The sequence below is a fragment of the Chroicocephalus ridibundus genome, chromosome 3 (assembly GCF_963924245.1).
Source record: "Chroicocephalus ridibundus chromosome 3, bChrRid1.1, whole genome shotgun sequence".
NCBI classification, from domain to species: domain Eukaryota; kingdom Metazoa; phylum Chordata; class Aves; order Charadriiformes; family Laridae; genus Chroicocephalus; species Chroicocephalus ridibundus.
In genome coordinates, this window is record NC_086286.1 from 101,094,252 (window position 1) to 101,113,229 (window position 18,978).

Below are 18,978 nucleotides of genomic sequence, written 5' to 3' on the forward strand. Positions count from 1 at the left end.
AGAAGTGCACGTGAGAATTTGTTGCTGCTGTTTTAGACGAACGCAAGGACCCACAGGTCGTACAACCGGAGGGACCAAGCGGCAGCTGCCCACAGCCTGCTTCATTACAATTAGTCAGCAACATTTATCCTGCGGCCAGAGGATGCGCACAGCACAACATGGACCTGAAGGTCATGGCGTGTGCCCAGCACAGTGCAGGCCTGCGCCTGCTCACGGTAATTGCTGTGTGGGTCACTAACTCCTCCACGTACACTGGTTTGCTGGTCAGGATCTCTGCACATGTGCACATACGCACCTATTTCGCATCTGCCTATAAAAAGCTCCTTTTGCGCTGCAAAGTGAAACGATGCATTGTATTCAAAACCGCACACATTAAAAATCTGTTCCTGTCTATTGCAAACACACCTTTGGACAGGTCTGTGTGTCCATCAAGCTAGGATTGTGCAGGAAGTCAGATAGGTTTATAATTACACGATTTATACCTCCAAACACTGTTAAAAGGCTATGTAAGTACATTTTTGGAAGTGTGCTTTTTGTGCCTGTAGCTGAAAATCTGGTTATACTTGCATTTGAATTTGTTTTGTTTTGTCACACACTGTTACTTGATATTATATGAATAAATAATCCATGAGCTAGAAAATGATCTAAAATCAAAGGAACAAAGTCAGTTGCATTATTAAAGAGAGATTAAAATAATTTGACGTGAAAGGCATTTTAGAGACAATACAGGCTGTCTGATTTACTGATGTGCACGCATAGAAGCTAATACATCATTCAGCCCTGCTACCACCTGACAGCTGTTCAACATCTAATGGGAAATGTGATGGTGGTCACAGTCCAGTTCGTAGTGGACAGGTGTCGGCATCATGAGAATCATCATTACAACTGGCACTAATTGGCACCTTTGTTGATAGTCTCAGCAGAGAGGGCCAGTGATTGAATCACCATGGAGGCTGCCTTGGGAGCTCTGCTGGCACAGGACGCTGGGCTTAGCTCTTCCTTCACCGAAAACATCCTTAGCTTTGCACATGTTTCAAAGGAACACAGTCAGGTCCCTGCCTGTAAATTCTATGAGCAGACGCATTGCTGTGGCATAGCTCTGGAAGTGATGCTTCTGTACAGAGGGTGAGACGCATCTCAGGGACACTGAAGCCTGCCCACTGACACTGGCCAACAGAAGAGTCTGGGGACTAAGGCTTGGGGTGGAAGAAGACCAAAGGGGATGAAAACAAAGGCTGATGTAAAGGACACATGACCCGCATGGGGTTCCAGTCTCATCCAAGCTTTTGTCAGTTCGAGTTTATTTCAGATACAAATGTGATTCTGTGGCCTTCTAGGAGCCACTTTACTCCTCCGTGCCTCAGTTTCTTCTTTTATCTGGAGGTCCTAATATTTGTCTCGAGGCTATCCTAAGTAACCAATGCCTTAAAGTATTTAAATACCTCTGATGGACGTCAATAGACACATTAAAACTTAGGCTTCAAATTTATAGGAACTTTGGTTTCTTAATAATCCTGTTAAATGAGTTGTTGGCAATGACTGTCGAATGTATCCATTTTGCATTTACCTATCTTTCCATTCACTCTGTTGAATATTAAATACAGCTTCTTCTTCCACTCAGCCTGCCTTGTGCAAATCAGCAATTAAAACTAATTTTCCTTCAGCATACAGAAACCTCTACTGTTTGTGGGTTAATTATCACTTTTTTTTTTTTTTTAGCTCTATAGACAAATGTAATACAGGTCAATAACGCGACTGTAGAATTTGAGAATGTTTTTATGGTAGTAAAAAGAAGCAAAAATGGGTGATAAGTTTGATTGCAATTAGCAGCAGTAACTGAAGTATAGAGAGGTTATTAGAGCTCATTAAGTACCTTTTTCCGAAGTGAAGAAAGAAAGGCAGGCAGGAAAGCAGGCAAGCAGGAAGGAAGGAAAGAAAGAAGGATGGACAAAAAGCAAATGAAGCAAAGAAAAAGTAAGGAGTTTGGGAAAAAGGAAAGAAAGAACAGTTCTACTTTCATGTGTATGGAAAAAATGTTGAATTTGTTGCACATGGCTTCATCAGTATATAGATAAAAGTGAGAAAACCAGACTGGAAAATTGGCACACAAAGTCAGGTAAAATATATCATAAAGGACTGTAAAAATAAATTATGTAAAAATTATGTAAAAAGTTTATCTGTTTATATCATTGCACCTGAGGTCTACCTTCGTTAGAATCAATAAGGGTATAAGATATCATGAACACTTACAGAGGCTCAAAACATCACCGAGCCAGATTCTGATCTCTCCCCGTTGATTTTTCACTGCTGTATTACATCTGATTTCAAGGAAATGTCTACTCATTTACATGCATCTACATAAATTCAGGATCAAGCCACCAGCATTTGCTTCCTCCAGTGTTAATAATGAGCAGTGGCTGCTATAGTGTGCTCCTAAAGACATGCTGGAAAAAGAATATGTCATCGTTAGCCTAATGAGGGGAGAGAGGGAGAGAGATTGCTAAATGTTTTCTCTCTAGCCCAATTAAAGAAGAGAGAGCAAGACAAAGAGAGGGGGAAGGCGTGCTAGAGGGAGAGCTGTGTATGTGATGGATTTCTTCCTGCCTTTAGCTACAAGAACATTCTCGTTAAGTAGAGCTGAAAAAGGCAGGAGGACGTGGGAATACAAAGGATAAATCCTTCGACTGAAATCAGGCTGTGGCAGCATGGGCCATCAGTCTGAGCTGCACATTAACTTCCAAAAATAACTTGCTTGGGAAGGAAAGGATATGATAACAAGTACTCTGTTATAATTGCTGTTCTTAAGACAAATTATTCATGCAAATATGAAGGAGCAAGGCTCGTCTGCCTGCTGAGAGCCCCCTTGGCCGTCCGTGGTCACCTTTCTCTGGAGGAAAAGAACTGCTTGAGTATGGAGGACTTTGCCAGTCTGGACGTTGCGGATCTCACTGAGAAGAGCCAACTCGCTGTTTATAAAACAAGCAGAACTTGAGCCCATGACATTTTTGTGCCAGCAACATCAGGCCTGCCAGAAACAGTGCCTACATCTCAAACCTCATGCTGGGTCCCAAACTCACGCTGTCCCACAGGCTGGGCCTGCGCACTGTCAGGAGGGGTGGTAGCTCACCTGGCCCAGACCTATGCCAGCTACCACGCCAAAAATTTCACATTACAGATGTTTGCAAGCCAGTGCTTGGGGCCATATGCCAGGCCAGTTTAATTTTTTTCGTGACTCAGAAGTCTCTGGGGTTGAGTGTGCTGTTTAGGACTCCAGGTCCTATGCAGGGAGTCAGGGCTCCTAGCCCACGCTAAAAACTGGTGAGAAGGTTCACGTTTACATCACTGAAGCCCAGGAGACTGTTTTCTTTCCAAACACAGAAAAAAAGAGCATTGCATCCAGTCGTACAGCATGACAAGGTATATACATTATCTCATATGACAGAAGAATAATACCTGCTTCTTTAGGTTGCAGCAGAGATACAAATGGGCTTGCTAGAAAGATTTCTTTGCACCCACAGCTCTGCTGCTGACTCCACACACGGCTCAGGGCACCATTCTGCCATGCTGTGACCACCTATTAAAGATACACCCAGCCCATGGGCCTCAATCTGCACGCTTCTGATGGACCATATGCCACCCATGGTCCATGGGCAGGTCCGCGGTGTCTGCAACAGCACAAACACACGAGCAGGCGGATGATGGGTGAGAGTCAAATGAATATTCCTTGTGTCCAGACCCTGAAATTTAACAGGACTGCACGGCTACATGAAGAGGCAAGATTTTTTCTGTAGGTTATAGAGACCTATGACCAAAGGTAACTAGGAAGGTGGGAGTTTCCTTGGCATCATGTCAGACAGCAGTCGCCGATGGGATTCCAGGATTATATCCCACACTGTTCTCATTACCTGCACAATGGCCTGAGCCATGCAGAGAGCAGAAGAAATCACCTTGCATCCCTATTTATATGTAACGCTCAGACACTGAGCTGAGCGATAAAAAGCAGGCTTGATGTGCCTGGTATAATCCAGTCCCCAAATGTTGAATTCCCATTACTTATTTTAAATCTCTCCATATTTCCTTGCCTTCTGACTAAAATGTAGCAGCTTTGTGAGCTAAGCTATAGCTGCCCTTTCACTGTTTCAAGTCCCAGAAGCTTTAGCTAGGGAAAATGATTTTTTAAAGGCTTTCTGTGCTCTGCTAGTCTTATATTGCAGTTTCTCCCAATAACTAAAAAGAAGTTGAGAAAGTTCCCAAGAAAGACTTGCATTACCAGTCCCTTGTTGTAATTATTTTTTGATCTGTGACTCCTGAGCCCCCATCCTGGGAGACCTTTTGGCTTGTTCCATCATCAAGCCATGACTGGATTAGATTTTTTCCCTGCAATGAGACCTGCTTTCTTTATTCACCACTTACCTGAGCACAGACAGCAGAGAGGGAATATTGGGTTTGGCTTCAGGTTGTCCAGCCTTCCAGTGAGGAACACAGGACAGGAATGGCTTTGTGAACTCTCCTGTCAGCACAACAGAAGACGGTGGAAAAAACAGCCTGTGCTGCTCTGGGGAGAAGGGTAAATCTGCCAGGAAGACTGGCGGTAGCCCAGACTTGTGCAAGCAAGCCCAGCTCAGCCTTGTTTGTATAATGGCAAACAAACAGGAGGTGAGGGAAGGCTGCAGTTAGGGTCCCAATGCTTTCAGTCTCCTTACAACATTTTTAGATTATTCCAGATTTCTTCCTGGGTATTTATATATTATAAATATTCTAGTTAACAATGACAATGTCATAAGTTTTCCATTCAAAACTCTGAAAGTTTTTGTGTCTCTGAGGGCTTTTCACCTGTTAGATTCCTTTAGTCTCTTTTGTGGTTTGTTTAAGTACTAAGCTCCCCAGTAAAAAGCTGCCCGACTCACATTTGTAATACTCAGGTTTTCCCTGTTTTTTAATCAAAAATACTGGCCCACTTAATTCTGACATTCTAGCACTGCACTCTGTGCTCGGTGCTAGCAAAATCAGTGACTACGTGACTCAGTACTTTCAGCTCCTCTGTCCTGAACTGCAAATATCACAAGATCTGAAATAGAAACATTATCCCTGATGTCTAAGAACAAGATACTAAATTCAGTTTGATTTAGTGATAAAGGCTGCCACTTTGGGAGATATAATGGCTAGCTAATGAAATGGTATCATATTTGCTTACAAATGCCACCTTCTGAAATCTCATACTTAAAAGGAAATTAATCATTTATTGTTTCTGTTGGGAGTGTAGCAAAATGGTAACACTTCATGGTCAAATGTCATTTCAGTTAAATCCAGCTCATGTACAAGGGGCGGAAAACCCATCACATAACTGGATCCCTCTAAAGTTTATAAATGGCAGGTCTTTGTGCCCCAGCCTGGAAATAAGGTCCTTACATTACTCAGGAATGGTCTAAGGTGGTGTAATGAGGAAGGAGATGAGTACAGTCAACGTTAGCATGATGCAGATACTACTCACGCATTTTCTGGTCACTTTGCCCTTCCTGTCGTATCTCAACCACTGCAAAGTCTGCCTCACATTAAGGAGGCTGAGGTCATTAATTTCAACACACAGCGATTTAATTTTTATATTAAAATACTGTATTAAATAGGAGAGTTTTCTGCAAAAGCTACCAGTAAAAATTCAATCTCAATCAGCAAGACCAACACAAAAGGCCAATCGAGTCTGAATTATCAGTCAGCACTTCAGCAACATTCCAATTATTTTCATCATTCAGAATGACCCTAGCAGTATTTTGAAATTATATTTAAAACTGTAGTGGTTATTAATCAGGGAGCTATGGCAAGCCAGCATCAAGATCAGCAGAAGGGTGGAGACAGATACTACATCATTTTGATCCTACTGAATAAATTGCTTTTAAGCACAAAACTTCTTGCAACTGTATCTTCTCATCACTTGGATGTCCAGAATAACAAGCAGAGTATCTTCTGGTGGCTTAGAAGGCTTTTACTACATGTCACAAGAAGAAAAATGAAAATAAATTGCACTTATCTCTCCCCAAAACAGCAAGAATTTTTTATTCTTATAGACCTAATCTTCATTAAATCTCAATTTCTTAGCCATTAGGACACACAGTACGACCTGCAGTATCTCTGACTGTAGCAGAGCAGAGCTGGAATGAGTAGTTAACATCACTTGTTTTGGGCTGACATTTCCTTACAGGAAATAAGAAGAATTTATTTTTTTTTATTTAATTTATGAAACTCCCTGGCTACAATTTTTGTTTGCAGCATTCATTCACATTTTCACTATGTAAAAAGCAATACTGTTAAAATTTTCTTGATAATATTAGTTAAATACTTGTGCTTTTAAGAAGAAAAACAACATTTTTTTTTTGCTTTTAAGAAATTTTGGGACTATTGTATTCATCTGCTTCAACAGGCCTCTTCCTCTCAGGTATAGCTAAGTTATGTCCCAAGCATCATCATGTGTGTGTTATTAAAAAAGTGATGTAATTTTGCTTCATCTTATTTCTTATTCAAAGCAAAATTAATGGCTAATGGTGGCATCAGTGGTTTCTCTACTCCTTTAAAGTTCTATTTTCCGTGGATCAGCAAAATTCTATTACGATGCTCAGTAAAATCTGGCCAAATTTACTTTTATTATCATAAAAAAAGGAAGGTCAATAAGGCTATTTTTTCAAGTAATGCTTGCATTTTTTGGTGATCTTAAACATCAAACAAAACAATTTCTTTTTATATATTAAAAATGGGAGCTGTCAAGCACTGGGTTTACATAATCCTATCTCTGATTAAAGCATCTCATTTAGAGAAGCTAAAACTGCCAAAAGCTGCAGACAATAAAGTGTTATCTGAGGAGTATTTTATTTCTCTGAAACACAGTTCAGACAAACCTGCTCCATGTAATTACCCGCACGAAGAGCTGCTGGATTCTGTTTTAGTTTAAAAAATCGAAAAAATCTTTAAAGCTTTTCTCTGTATTAAAGCCGCTTCAACGCCAACTGTACACACTGGATAAAACCTTTCAAACGTCTCCTAGAAGATCCATAATTCGGTTAGTTTCTGGAGAATGAGGAAGAGAGCTACACATAGGATTTCCTTGGCTATTACAGTACTAGCCTAAAGAGCCTGTGTCGTCTTTGGTATCAGTCGAATAAAACTGAAGCAATCCAACTTGTTAATTTTATTTGACTCTGGCCACCACCCCTAGATAAGAAGAGCAAAGAAGGCTGCAAGCCTGGGTAAACATTGAACCTGAAGCATCACCCTTAGCTCTGGCATTGAGAAGGTATTGACCAGAATTTCCCCGTGGCTATCAGAAAGACACTTCACTCAGCTATCATCAAGCATTCCTTCTGTGAGGTAAAGATAGTTGCTCTCTGCTTCGCCAAAAGCAAGTGAACTAAGGGAAAGATCCTTCTGTATCTGCCATCTTTTACATACCCTCCTTATGCATCTGCTACCGGCCACTGACAGAGCTGCACCTTTGGCCTGAACTTGGTGTGACCTGTTCTATGGGTCACTCTTACACCCTTTCTACTCAGCTGCTTTGAACCAGAAAATCTGCTCTTCTTCTTTCCACACTGCTTCTTTTGCAGATACCCTTGATCTATTTTATATAGGCACAACCCACAGAAATATTCTTGCCAGATGGTTACCTAGCATCCTTATTAATTGCTACTTGAGTGTGTACTTCAGTTATCATGACAGGAGGTCTAAAGGTGTAAAAGAGACTTCAAAAAATTCTCTCAAATATTACAGACAGAAAAATCCCTTAAAGCTCAGTTACAGCATCTTCTGTCAAAGCAGAGACTTTGGGAATATTCAGTCTGAATAACAACACATTCACGCTTCAGGAATTTCCAATGAAAAAGTACAGAATTCTCATTGAAAAGGAAAGAGGATTGTTGTGGCTTTTTATGATTTCCCAATGATTTTCCATAAGACTTGGCTCTTCCTAATATGGAATAGCATGCCACTGAATTACAAGAAAATAGTGTGCCTATATGTGATGTTTAAACAGCAAAACAAAACAACAAAAACCCCAATCCAGGCAATTTTAGCAACACAGCAAACAGATGAGGAGAGGATATTTAGGGCTATGAAAACCAATCCAACCATGTGTCTGGACAGATAATATAACACATAGAAGAGAATGACGTTATTTACTGGCTGCAGCTCCCGTATGATACCAAGTTATAGCTCTCCTCTCGTACTCTGACATGTTCATTTGATGATATTTCATCCACTGAAAACAGGTGGATGAAGAAAAAAGTGTCTCACTTATAAACACCTATGAGAAGCTTGGGGTATAAGCTATAAAAAAAAAGGGCTTATGCATACATTGTTGTTAATTAAAGCTCATTTGGTAAGTGTATGACTATACACCACCAGGTAAACAGCACCTTCTTTCTCTAACTTTCTTCACAATTGTATGAAGCTCCATTTACGTGGCTATTCAAGAGCCATAAAATATAACAAGCACAAACTGAAAAGAAAACATGTGAAGGAAAAGTGTAACTTTTCAGAGATATGACACATTTACAAAGTACAATATACTTGACTTTGAAATATTGCCACAGTTCCTTACACTCATTACACTGATGATTTCATCCTCCTTATATACCTGGGTGGTTTTTATGTTCTACCTTACTAAGTGAAATAGGTAGGTGACAACTCTGAAATTCATCCCGTCAAACAGACGCTTTGTGTCTAAACTTAAGGATGCACTTTGAAATTTTTACATGAAGTTTTACATTTTAAAAGTATCTGGAATGGCTATGCTTCTATTTTTTCCCCATATGAAAACACTGAAATTGATTTTAAAATGTACTGCATTTAGAATGAGAATTAACTTCGCTAAGTCTTATCTCAGTAGGTCGCCTAATACCCCCTAGAAAATAAACTGGAAATTATTACTGACACAGACGAAGAAGATGAAAGAAAAAGCATATTTAAAACATTCAACCCATAATAACAGTCAAGAACTAATGTATTAGAGTAGTCACAGCCATAACACATTCATGTGGTATATTGAGGACTCTGAAAAGCAGTTTTAAATAAGCAGTTATAGACACTTAGTTTGTTCAAGGAATTCTAACAATAAGAGACTGCATGAATGATAAATACCTAAGCAGAAAGCAAATGATTCGCTTTATCCCCAAAGCCAACAGAGTCTTTCAACATCAGAAACTCTACGAAATTGGAATATATGGGTACACGCTTCTGAAATACCACCTTTTCATCCGATCGAAGTAAACAAACATCTTGCACACTCCAACAATGAATTGAAGAGTTTCCTTTTACCCCTGAGATGCAAAATGAGAGCAAAAATAAGCACTTCATTCATGCTTTGTGGTTCAGAAGCGAGCAATTCTCTGCCTTGTTTTCTCTGAAGAGCATACAGCAGCTTGCCTGTGTAGTTTGTGGAATGAAATCCAGAAAGCAACTATAGTTAAAATATTTCTGAAAGTGTAACAATTCCACATGTTCTGCCTGATTTCTGCTGCTGGAATAGCTGTTAAAATATAATGTCACTCTTCTTTTCGGGAAGGGATAAATCTTGAGTAGAATAACAAACATTATTATAACACTAACGGGCAAGATGTGGTAGTATTTGAAGTGCATGGTTTGAGTAAATAAATGTGTGACTTTTATGCACAGGTGACGGACTGGAAATTTTGAGGAGCAAGGCTGACAAACCAACCAGAATAAGCAAACTACACAAGCTTTCTCCTTCAAACCTGGAAATATCTGACCCTTCTTGAGTGAAAGTCTGGGCTGTAGTCTGTTTCTGCGTAATAGTTGGGCTTTCTGGTGATGCTGCAAATGGGTGTGCTGCTTCTGCGCTACCAACCACTAACCAGAGCCGAGGCTCCAGGTGGTAACAGCCCTGCCCACACAGGCATCTGTCTCTGAATTGGACAACGCACCATCAATACCATCTACAATCTCTGATACTTTAGCTGGGTTACAGCACACTGTTCTCTAGTTCTATGCAGGAGAACGTAATCTGGGAGGAAAAAAACCCCTAGCTCTGGGATGGCTGTGGGATTCCACACCCACTCATGAGAAGTGCTAACTTCCTTCCACTTTCAGTGACATGCAGAAAAGGGGTTTTTCTGTTGGTATGTTGTACTACACAAGTAATCTGAGATAGTTTATGTCTTTGATACTTCTGCTTCTCACATTAGGAAGAGATGCATTGTTTTTCTCTTTACTGCACCCTAAATACAGTAAGTAATGACTATGAGTCTGCTTTTCATTGCTTTTAATCTTTCACCTCTCCTTTTTATCTGGATCCTTTAAAAAAAAAAAAGCCGTTTTGGTTGGGTTTGTTTTTTTTTTTTTAAGCTGGAAATATACTGAGCTATGTAAATAATTGTTTCCAAAGTGCCTTCTGTAAAGAGTTAGATTTTATGGCCGCCAAGATGCATCCTCAGCCATATGTAGCAGGCCAATGGTGACATTGCAATGTCAGGATAATCAGAGAAGTGCTCAGCACTCCATACAGCTAACGCACAGAGTCCTGGGGTCATTTCCTCATCCAGGATGATTCTCTAAATGTGTCGGTTTGAATTCATATTGGATGTAAACTATTTTACATTGCATGCCTAGCAGAATTTAAATGTGACGTGACATTAATAAAGCACAAAGGAAAAATGCTAATGCAAAAAGTCTTTCACATCACATCTCTGCTGGGCACCCATTCTTCTCTATTAAGGATCAATTTTAGCAATGCCTGTAGTTTTGCTTGCCTCATTTTTTCTCCCACTGCCCATAGGAGTTTTTAGCGTACTAAGTGGGCTCAGGTCTTAGGCTATCAGATAGCCCTGTTCATTCAGTTATCCTGATGAACCAGAAAAGGAACAGGCAGAGTTTTTAACACCCAGTGAAGTGGTGAATTATTCCTTTCTTTGTGAGTATGTTTCATGAACCTTCTTCCGAGAATAGGAACTTACACACTACTTTTACGATGCTGGTAGCATATGAGATTTGTTTGTGTCAGATTTTACACCTTTGCCCTCTTCCTAAACATCATTAAAATAAAATTACTTTAAAATCTCATGACTTCACCCACTTTTTAGACCCATGAAGGACAGAATGTTGCTTATTTCAGTTGAAGGGCTTTTTGTAATTGCCAGCAAAAATATAAAAGTCTTGAAAGACAAAGCGCTTTCTCTGAAGCCTGTTTTGAAAAAAATCACATTTCCAAGGGCATATGTGCAAACCCGGTACAGAATCATGGAGCGTGACAGTAAAAGCAAGCACCGCGGGGCAGTCGTCCCTGATTCCGCCACCCGTGCTGCTCTGGGGCTGCAGCGTGTGGTTATCAGCAGAACACCACCTTGTCACCCCCAAAGCAAGCACACCAGCAGGTGATTGCTCCCCACAGCCCCTTGCCACTCTTCCTTTGCTCAGAGACAGCCACTGTTTACTACTACCCTGTGCCCATTAGCAGTTGTTGTATCTGCCCATCACTAGCTCACTCTGCACATCCAGAGCAGATCACCCACATTTGCAAGGACCTCCGCTCATCCTCCGGCCCCATGGATGAACAGTTTGAGCAGGAGATGAAGGAGAAGGGAGAGGAGGCTCTACTTCCTCTCTCTTCAGATCATTACCTGTGCAACACAGGCTGGAGCGGCTTTCATCTCATAGAGATTAATCAAATGGCTTGCAAACAGGACGTCCTCATCAGCCTCCCCGCAGATGCTGCCTGGGGTGGGCAACGAGCCAAAAGTCTCCAAAATACAGCCCTCACCCCTGCACCCCAGAAGTTTAGATCAGCACAGGCTGTTCATGAAATTGCTCTCAAATACTCCTCCTCCTCTTTTAGATCCATACCACTCCTCTCCGGCTGTGTCTGGCCTGGCTGTATTTGAACAAGCGGTGGGTGAAAGGGCTTTCTGACAGCCCAATCTCATACAAATTGAATCTGTTGTGCAACCATGCTGCAACTGCATTTTTCAAAGCTATTCTTTTTTAAAGGTTATTTTTAAATACCTTTTTTTATTCCCCTGCTTGATCTCCCCTACTTTTAAAAGGCCACACAGAAAGATTTGTCGGCAATTTACTGTATAGATAGTAGGAGGGTGGGAAAAAAAAATTTCACTTGCCACCTGGATGGGCAGTAATTCATAAGTCCTGGTCACAAAGTGTGTGATGCTTGATCTCACGCCAAGGCAGAGAGTCATTTCAGTCCGTTTCTGCCGTCACGACTGATGCAAACCTTGCTTTTGCACTGGTCCTCAAAGACAAAATGCTGCTCTCTGTGAGAGGAAAACAAAGTGACAGAAATGTGATATGGGGTCCAAGAGACTGTCGGGACCAGTGTCTTGCTTAGTGAAATTGGTTCCAGGATAAACCCTGGCATAATCTGGGGGGAAAGGGCTGACCTTTTTGTCAAAATACTAGGTCCCCTTTTTTGGCTTCTTTTTTAGATGCTTTTCCTAAAAGCTTTCAGCGAGAAAGGTACCCCAGAGTCATCTCTTTCAAGAAAGACACAGCTTTAGTGTATGAAGCCTTACAGCCTGCAAGTATTCCAGCCATATCTGATGTTATGCACATAGGTCTTTTCAGAACTATGTGTCCTGTCAGGGCGTATAAATTCAACAGCCTTGGTAAACAAGCAGCCCAAAGGGAGCTGCTACCCGCTGCGTTATAAATATTCAAGACTCAGTCAGCCATAATTAGTGTATTCCTTTATGTTGACTTTAATACTTCCCCCTCCTTCCAGTCTGTATATTTTGTTAAACCTCCTCTTTTAGAACAAAAGCTTGCCCAGGCCGTTTTATCCTCCAAGTACAAAGAAAATCTTCTGGCTGTGCAATAACACTGTAAGTGTATCCCACACATACAGGAGGGAAAAAATCTTTCCTCCTTTCTGATGAGTACACCAGAGTTTTATTATCCTCCATGTTCCTTCTGAAAGGTGACATCACATTTTATATGCTTTATTCCTCCAAACCTTGTATTCTTCTGCGCTTTTCTTGGTTATTAAATTTTTAAACATGAAAGACTGTAACTTACAGTTTCATCACTATTAATGGTAAAAGTGGCTTTACTGCTGTATGACCCAGAAATTCTGTGAAGTGCCTCTGTTGCTATCAGAAGCATTGCACAAAGCTGGAAAATAGAGCGTTGGGGTTTGCCTATCACAAAACATATTTTATTGCATATTTGCAAAAGGAAGCATAAACATATTAAAAATTAACCAGTGATACAAAGGCAGAACACTCCACAGAAAACCTAGCCAGTCGAAGAGGCCAGGGATAAATGAATTGAAGAAGTAATTACCTCTTCAAATAGTGATTTCTAGTGTTTAGTGCTTGACGGAAAGTAAACTGGAATATTTCTGAGTTTAAAGAGATTGAGTTCAGATAAAGCGTTCCCTGTCTGTTTTAAATACTGGCACGGCAGCTCAGCAAGCTCACTGCGCAGTGCCACCCCTGGCTTGGTCAGAGTCCCGTCTCAGAGGCTGGCAGGCGGGGACATGGCAAGCTGAGTGGAGGGCAGTGAACATATCTGGTTGTATTAGACATCCGCTGCCATCTGTGTTGCCTTCCTGTTCTACAGCCTTTTCTACCATAGAATGAAGGTTTTCAAAGTCAAACACCGAAACGGTCATGACATAGAATCCCGTTGCTGGAGAGGAATGCAGAGGAGGCTCCTTTGTGGTGCACATAGTATATAACAGTACAGTAGCTGTAACAGCTGGATTTTATGACTAATCCACATTTAAACCCCATTTTAAAACGGAGTTACGTTACTGGCAAGAGGAAATGGCCTCAAGTTATGACAGGGAATATTAGGAAAAATTTTTACATTGAAAGGGTTATTAAGCATTGGAACAGGCTGCCCAGGGAAGTGGCTGAGGCACCATCCTGGAGGTATTTAGAAGATGGGTAGACATAGTGCTTAGAGATATAGTTTAGTGATGGTTTCTGTCAGTGTTGGGTTGATAGTTGGACTAGATGATCTGAAAGGTCCCTTCCAACCTAGGTGATTCTATGATTATAGAAATATCATTAGGATTATCATACAATTTAACGACAAAGAGGAATGCTATTAAATGCAGGACTTGGAGCCATATGTAACTTTCTTCAAAGCTCAAGAAAGTTCAGTTCAAATGTTTGGTATTAGCTCATCTCCATTATTAGTAAGAAAATGTAATCACTTTTGCAGATAGAAATATTCATAGAATAAACACTGAGAATCTCTTAGATACAATCAAAACAGAACTTGGAGATTTGGTAATGGAGTGAGGTGATGTTTAGTCTAGCTGTCAGGGCCTCGAGGGTGCTACCATCCCTCTCTGTCCCTGTCTGGCCGCCCACGGCCTTCAGCCACCTTGTCCAAAGCCCAACCCCTTTTCAGCCCAGCCCAGGGCTGTCAGTCCCTGCACCAGAGATGCCGTGTCAGGGCTGGTCCCTGCTCCTACCTCCCAGATGGTCCTCGGACCTGTGCTGTAGCCACATTTCCAGTCTTGTCTCCAGATTTTCCTGGATGGACCCTGGATACAACTCATTACCTCACCTTGTCTAGGACCGCGGATGGACCTTTTCCCATTACCACGCTAGTCCTGCTGAGTTTTGATCTGTTCAGTAAAGTCACATTCCCTGCTTGTGCCAGGGTTGCCCTCGTTTGGCTCCTGGCACAGCCTCCCCTGAGGAACACCTCTGCTATTGCTTCCCCCCAACAAAAGCAGGGAGAGAGTATGACACAGATGATTGCTTCAATCAGAGAAAAACTTTGATTGGAGTAAATGTTACTGACGAGATTATGTGATGGCTGGTAAGTTAAGTGATTTTATTTAAAAGGCAATAGCTGAAGTTCCAGACCTGTGGCATCACAGAACAAGCAGTGTCAAAGAGCAGTGTTGGGATTAAGTCCTCTTACCCCAGACCAACAAGCTGCTTCCTCTGGAATTGGTGTCTGGCTAGTCATCTCAGTACAAGCTACATGCCTGCACAGCTTCACAAGCACAGTTTCATTAGCCTAACTGATCTCTCTCCCTGCCTTGAAGCTGAGTCATTAGGTAATAAAACAACCTCGCTTCTAAAGTTTAGCGATTTTAGAATTGCTTGAATCTTTACACTTTAACTCCAATTTTATCTTGCGTATCCATCAGATGCTAGCAAAACAATGGAATTAAACTGCACATATATACATATATACATATATATACATACACACTGAACTGAATGCACATGGGATTCATCTAAATTCTGTTTAAATAGAAAGTCTTTCAAATGACCAAGCAACTTCACAGGTTGTCTAGTTTCTTAAGGCTCCAGTTAACCTGTTTCCTGCTGTCCTCAAGACACCTTTGTTTACACAGATTTTTTGATAGGCCTTACTCTGATTTTTGCTACTAACAAGTGGATAAAGACCCTAAAGACCCTTCAGTGTCATCTCCCTGCTCCCCACTCTTACAGGACACCTCTCCAGATCCTGTCTAATGCCTACTTTCTCCTTTGTAGCTCTCATAGTCCTGCTGTATCAGGACCTACCCCCCATATAAGCATTCAGTTCAACGTATCTCGTTTCTGCTGTTAGTGGAAAGCAATGTGTTTGGCTGTCCTGTTTGAACTTCACGGTGCTTTATCATAACAGTATTTGGCTTGTTGTTGCTGCTGTTTAACTTGGCCTCTCACCTTTCACACCTCGTCTGTGTCTGGTATTTTTGGTGCCTAAAACTATATAGTCTCAGATTAGTTTGTAAATAAGTCATTGGCACTTGAGGCTAACTGGTGCAGACTGACTGTAAATTTGGTCTATATACTTTCCATTTAATTTTGATCAAACTGAGGACGTCTCTCTGAGACTGTGTTTCTCTAAAGAACTGTGGAATTAAACAAATTAAATATAAATGCTGAAGGCAATGATGATTCAAGTTGTCAGAGAATCAGGGTGTTATTTGATGGCTTCAGTGTATTCCAGAATTCACAGCTACATTCATGATGGGACATGGCTATTGCAGTGGAAGATTCCAACCTCAGATATTAGGAGCCTGGTGAAATTCCACTTCCTGTTAGACAGCTATCCTCTACATCATATCTGGAGAATTAGACATCAAAGAGTGGCAGCCCCAAAGAGTATGAAACCACCTCCATTAAAAGGAGGAATACCGAGGAGCTGTGTTTCTTACATCTCATTCCCCACTGGAGCTTTCATGCAAACTGCAATACAAATGGAGGACCCATTTCCCTCACTTCAGGATCCATTCATAGTCATATCTTTATATACTAGAAGGGAATACATAACTCTGTTCTCAAAAAAAAACCCCAAAAAAACCCCAAAAAAGCCAAAACCAAAACCAAAACCCAACACCAAACCAAAAAACACACAGTTGGATGTTGACAGTTGGACTTGATCATCTTAAAGGTCTTCCACAACCTAAATGATTCTTTGATTCTAAATATTATCACTCTCACCTTTTCATCCAGAGGATCACAGCACTAAGTCTGGGTACAGAAGACGTAAGCTCATCTCACTCATTAGCCAAAGCTATCAGGGTATTTGCCATGCACAATCAAATTTTAACTAGTTTCATAACTCCCACAACAGTTTATCTGTTCTTGTGAACTATCCACTGGTAACTTATCTATTTTCTATTAATTTAGATATAGAAGAAATTTGGGAGGGGCTGTCCCCCATTGGAGTGTCTCCCATTACACTGTCTTTTTCCGTGGATGCTGCTTGTTTTTCAAAACTGGCATGTTGCATGGGAATATAGTGAATGGAGCCAAAAAACCTCAAAATTTCTATGCCTGAGCATAAATGAAGCAGATCTGGATGCTAAGCTATCTGCCTCTGCCTATCATGGCAATACAGAAACATGGTTAAAAGCATTCAGTCCATAGGACCAGACTAAAGCCAGTCTAAAGTGAAAATCCCCAAAACACCTGTGGAGCATCAGATCTTCATCCCCAACTTTGTCATTCTTCAAATTTGCGATACTGCATGCTAATGTAGACATATCCCTCTTTGCCATAATTCCCCTTCAGACCAGCTTTTTTCTGATAATAGGAGAACAAAAACACACAGCAACCCCAATATAAGAATTCAGCTAATATAATCTAAAAATTCCACCTTTTTTTCATCCCTTACACCTAACTATTATGCATTAGAAATCTGGCAGAGAGCTCTGTCAAATTGAACTATTGAACTCAGAGTGGCAAAAGTCCCTCCCCAGGCAAGACATTTAAATCATTTTCAAAGTTAATTTCCTGCTCCCAGACGGAGAACAAATCTAATCGGGTTTACTTCATTCTTCTGACGAACAGGGAAGTGTTGCCTGCATACTCAACAAGGGAAAGTGTCCTAGAAGGCAGCCGGAGCACCCGCTTCGCAGCACCGAAGAAGCCTCTTCTGCAAAGCACTGCGCGCGGATCAGCATGTGAATGGGGATTCGGATTTAACCTGGCAGATCTTCCTGGTCTCCTGCTAACCCCGTTTTATAATGAAATTATGAACTGTTTACAAGGTAACAGTGCACATGGGAAACTGAAAATAGGCAAAAAATATAGTATGGCTGCAGAGGTATGTTTCAGAAAACTGGCTATGCATTTAAAAAGACCCTCCACTGGTCCCTCTGGATTCCTGGTGACTAAGGCTTTTCCCAGGTTTTAAGGATATTTCCATGAAAACTTCTGATAACAGAACTTCAACGAGCATTGGAAATAACTGAATGAGGTTACTAGATGACTAAAGAGAGTTTGTAGAAGAGTGAACAAAAGTGTACGTACACATGGGAACAAAAGTGTATATACATGTCTACGTGATACAGCTTAAGATAAAACAGGGTTAATTAACATCTAAGTCACTGTATTATCGAAGGCAGAGGACAACTAGTATTAACTTTCTAAACAAAAAAGTTGACAGATTCTATTTCTGCATGCATTTTTACAATTCCAGGGGAAAAAAAGGTATATAACAACACCCAAGCTCCTAAGCACTTCTTGTTTCTTCAGAATGAATTAGCAAATTACATATTAAGTCTTTTTGGAGCAGTTTAACCTTAACTAAAATTTTACCAATTTCAGCATATGATATATGGCTTTTTATTACTCTATAGAGCCAAATGCTTTACTTTGAAAGAACTGAAAATACTGTTATGGTCAATTTAAGTTTACTTAGCAGTAATACGCTTTCAGTGCATGCAAGGAAATCAGATGTTCATTGCTAAAAGCATAAATCCTCATTTATATTTAATTTTAACGTTTGTGCTTTTATTTGTGCATTGCATGTAAGTACAAAGTTGAATTACTTGAATGGATATGGAGTTCTTAAGTACAGTATTTCTGTAAACGAGGGTAAAAAGTAAACTTCATCAAGCTAATGCTGTAGGGATGAACAATCATTAAAAAAATAATTAGTTCAAGTCACTGAAAACTATTTTTTTAAGTCATTGAAAACTACCATTAAAAACTTGGGCATTTCCAAGTAACTCATTCATATTAGTTTATTCAGCATTCATATTGCTTTACTTAGAATGTGCCTCAGTTGCTTTACTCCTCACTCCTGTCTGCCCAGAAATTCTTCTTTCTGTACCCAAATTTATCCCCAGTGATTGATGGAAATTTCTATTCCTGCTGAGCAATAATATAACTTACCACACAGCACAATTAGTCCTGCCACAAAACACAGTTAATGCCATTGCTTACTTCCTTAATTTTACTTTCTCTGACAAGCCCACATAAACTTTTGCATAACCAAAAGATGCACCAAACTGCTCCTCAGTGAACCTAAAATTGTCCACTGAGCTAAAATTGACCCTTCCTGGTACTTGAAGAAAAGGAAATATTTCTTCAAATATGCTGATACAAACTTGGCATGAACAAACTAGCATGCTAAATTTTCAAGGATCACTTTTAGAACTCTACTATAACAAACTGCATTACCAAAGGGTAATGGGTAGGAGAGAGAAACCAGCAGCCTAACTGAAAATTGTAGGGTACCTTTCTCCCATATTGACAA